Genomic DNA, 4,138 nt, shown 5'->3' on the forward strand with positions numbered 1-4,138 from the left:
CACTATATATCCCCCCAGTCAAATTACATATGATATATTAATTTTTCTGATGACTCAAAGCTGCTGATTTATATAACCATAGGATGTAATATTTAATAATTTCATGTTATCTTGACTGAGAAAATCATCAGAGATTCTTGGCTTCTCTATTATAATAAATGAAGTCAGTTATTTCATTTAATATGAATTGTCAAATTCTTTGTTCCCCTCAAGACTTTAGCTTTCATGAAACTATTAAACCTAAAAAGTAATTCTATTTAACGTTTTCATTCATATTAACTAAAGCAGCACTTTATAATTTTATAAAAAGCACATGAGCTGATAGAATATATCGCTTCTAGTTCCTAGCGTTCAATTTTAAAAATGTTACTGAAAACATCTGCTCTGTGCCTTCCACATAACCCTGCCAATGCTTGATTCAGAACTTCACACAGGGCTCGGGCTATAACTCAGTAGTAGAGAACTTGCCTAGCGTGTGTGAGGCCTTGGATTCATTTCCCAGTACAAAATGAAACAAACACGTTCACAATCGAGTTAGCTTCACTCATAAATCACTCAGCTGGAAATAGTTCATGTGCGGGAAAGGAACCCTTCTAAAATGGTCTGAAGGAGGTAGCTGAAATTCAGTCGTGCCGTAAATATTTTGATCACTATGTTTAAAAAAAAAGATTTCCAAAGTCTACATCCTTTGACACTTGTATGAAACACTGATTTAGTTGATTTTATAGGTACTTGCAATAGCATTATTTAGATCAAATTTTGAAATATTTTGTTTGTTAAGCACTGACCATACTGGCAATTCCTATGGTTTTATCAGGTGTAGAGCATGCTGCAGATGAGTCAGGTGCTGAATTTCATGTCACTGTCCCAGGTTTAGTCTATGATAAGCTATTTCCTGTCAGGAGGGGAATCCTTAGTAAAATTGCTGTATTTAATTATGTAGGAAATTGTTATGATTCCTGGGAAGCCAATCTTATTTTACAATTTCATTAATTAACAAAGAAGAGTATTTCTCAAAGTGCCTAATTTTGACAATACATCCCAAGGATGCTCATTGGAGAGTATAGTTCAGTCTGTAACCAATGATGCTTCACAGAGAACACTTCAAAGCTCATTACTAAAATTATAGAAGACTCAGTTAACAGGAAAGGCAATCATTCTCTCTCTTTATGAGTGAATTGGCCTTAGGGCCTTAGGCTCTGATAACTTCAATATTGTGAACATGGGAAGAGATCTTTGTATTTGTTCTGAAGAGAGTTGCTTTATCCATTCAAAATTTCAAAAGTGGCATTTCCAGTTCATATCTGGCAGTGCTTTTAACTACCTACATTGCTGTTTTCCAAAACCTTAAATATTGTGCTTCATAAATTTTGAAGTTATAAAATTCAGTGATAGTTGTCATTTTGAGATTTTCCCTTTATAACATTTTAGTGGAATTTGTCACAATTTGTTATATAAGGAAAGTTGAAACTTTTTCTCAAAAAAGGACATACAGCATTTATTTTATTAAAGTGAGATTTTTACATACACATTTACAAAAATGCACTTGTAAATTTTTTAATATGTGATTCTGAAATTCCAAATACAAAGTATTCAATACAGAGCACAAAGTATTTATTTTTAACTTCAGTTTATGTATATGAGTGTTTTGCTTTCATGTATGTTAAGTGCATCCATGTCCTTTAATGTCTGTGGAAGCCAGAAGAGGGTGTAAGATCCCCTGGAACTGGAGATATGGAACACTGTCATGCGGGTGTTAGGAAACTGAACCTGGGTCCTCTGCAAGAGCAACTAGTACTCTTAACCAGTGAGCCATCCCTCCATCCCAAGATAAAATTTTTAGGTGTATTTACAAGGAATTGAAAACAGTGGCATTGCTTTAAATGCCCTTACATTTTCTAACATTCTTACGTACACCAAATGATGTCATTCAAGAAAGATGACGTGTCGTCAGATGTCCTAAACTGTAACTGGCTACTAGAAAATTGGTCACGTACAAGGAAATTGTCCCAAATCTGACTCTTTGTTGTAAGAAAAATTGTCTCAAATCTGATTCTTGATTCAACTGAGAAAGACTTACTCCAAATGAGTACCTAACGGGTATGTACCTTTGCACATTAAGTCCCAGTTCATTTTCTTTTGAAATCAGTGCTGCATCAGTGCAGCAGTTTTTCCGGTCTCAACATCAATGGTAGGGTTGTGAAAGCAAACAGCTGTCCCTCTGTTATTTCATCACATGCTGCAGACTGTCACTAGATCTTATAAATTCAGACTGAACAGGCTGAAGTTCAGCTGAGGGTCAAACTCCCAGAAGTAGCATGAAATTGTGCGTTTCTGGAAATAGAGTTTAATCTCTATGGCAAGGGTTGTAAAACAGGATCATCTGGGCTTTCAACCATTTTTCTTCCGCTCCTGCTAGTCAAATACTATTTGTACCTTTTCCTGATTGAAAGTAAAAGCCATCAGTTGATTAAGAGAATGGGGGAAGCACTGTAACTGTAGCTTACCCATGGATTGGGACTTGATTTACTGTTTTGCTTCACTGACATACTCAATAAATTGCAATTAGTCTTTGCAGAGTTAATATTTAGAGCGGTTACTGAAGTGTGATTTGAAGGAGTCAGTCATGCAAACCAGGGCAATATACTGATGCACATGTGGTACATACTTCGGTGATACTATTTCTGTTTGATTTGATGTTCTCTCTACACAGCAATATTTTAGCAATTTAAAAACCTCTTTTATAAATCACAACATAAAAATTCCTTTTTATAATATCATTTAGGAAAGCAGCAGAATTTATGCTTAGAGAGCTAAGAAGATATTATGAAGCTACATTATATGACAATAGCGTTTCAAGGCGTTTTATGGATAGTGGTAATTATGTAATTATTCATTCCACAAATATTTTTGAATGATTATAGTGGTTATAGTTTTTGCATTCAAAGAAATACTTGCCTAATTGATTTTATTTTCTGACATAATGAGGAGATTAAGAAATACATTGTACACAAAATTGCCCAAGGTGCTGGTAACATATTTTTATTATACTATCACATTTGATATTGTCTGAATTTCCTTTATGTTAAGAGTTAGAATTTTGTTAGTCATTATATTTCCTGGTTTGGGGCTATTTTAGGGTATAGCTCTGATTAATTTGGGTCACATCTCTATTTTGGCTAGTTTGGATGTGGTTAATGGAGCTCTAATCTTTTTAAAGAACCAACTCCCTGATTAATTCTGTTTTGTTCTTTTAGTCTCCTAGTCTCTTTCTTTTTTTTCTGGCCTGGTCTTCATCAGTTCTTGCCATTTACTGCATTTTAGTTTGTCTTTTCTAGAGCCTTGATGTACCCCATTTGATTATCAATTTGAGATCTGTTTGAGTTTTTGCTGCAAACACAGCTGCCGACTTTTCTTAGGACTGCTGTGGTTGTAGCTTGGATATTCTACTTGTGTATTTTCTTAGGTTAACTTTGTTAGTATTTTTAGTTTTATTACACTATGGCAGAAAAGATGTAGGAAATTATTTCAATTTTTGATTTGTTTGTTAAAATTTGCTTTATGGCATATAATGTGATCAATTTTAGAAGAGGTTCCATGAACCACCAAGAAGAATATGTATGTATCCCCTGTTTGGTGAGATGTTCAGTAGATACATTTAAAACCAATTAATTGGGGCTGGAGAGATACCTCAGCAGTTAAGAGTTCTTGCAGAGGACCCCAGTTGAATTCCCAGCACTCACATGGTGGCTAAGAATCATCCAAAACCCCAGTTACAGGGGAATTCGATACTCTCTTCTAACCTCCATGGGCATTGTTAGACACAGGTGCACTTACATACACACAGACAATTAATTTATGGCATAAATTAGCTCTTATGTTTCTTAGTCGAATTTTACTTAGGAGCACCTATGGAGATTTGTGAGTAGGGTATCAAGTCTCCCAGTATTTCTGTGTCAGGACTTTTTTTTTTTTTTTTTTTCAATTGTTAGACACAGGTGCACTTACATACACACAGACAATTAATTTATGGCATAAATTAGCTCTTATGTTTCTTAGTCGAATTTTACTTAGGAGCACCTATGGAGATTTGTGAGTAGGGTATCAAGTCTCCCAGTATTTCTGTGTCAGGACTTTT

Source organism: Nannospalax galili, unplaced genomic scaffold, assembly GCF_000622305.1.
Source record: "Nannospalax galili isolate Female #2095 unplaced genomic scaffold, S.galili_v1.0 scaffold1284, whole genome shotgun sequence".
Lineage (NCBI taxonomy): Eukaryota > Metazoa > Chordata > Mammalia > Rodentia > Spalacidae > Nannospalax > Nannospalax galili.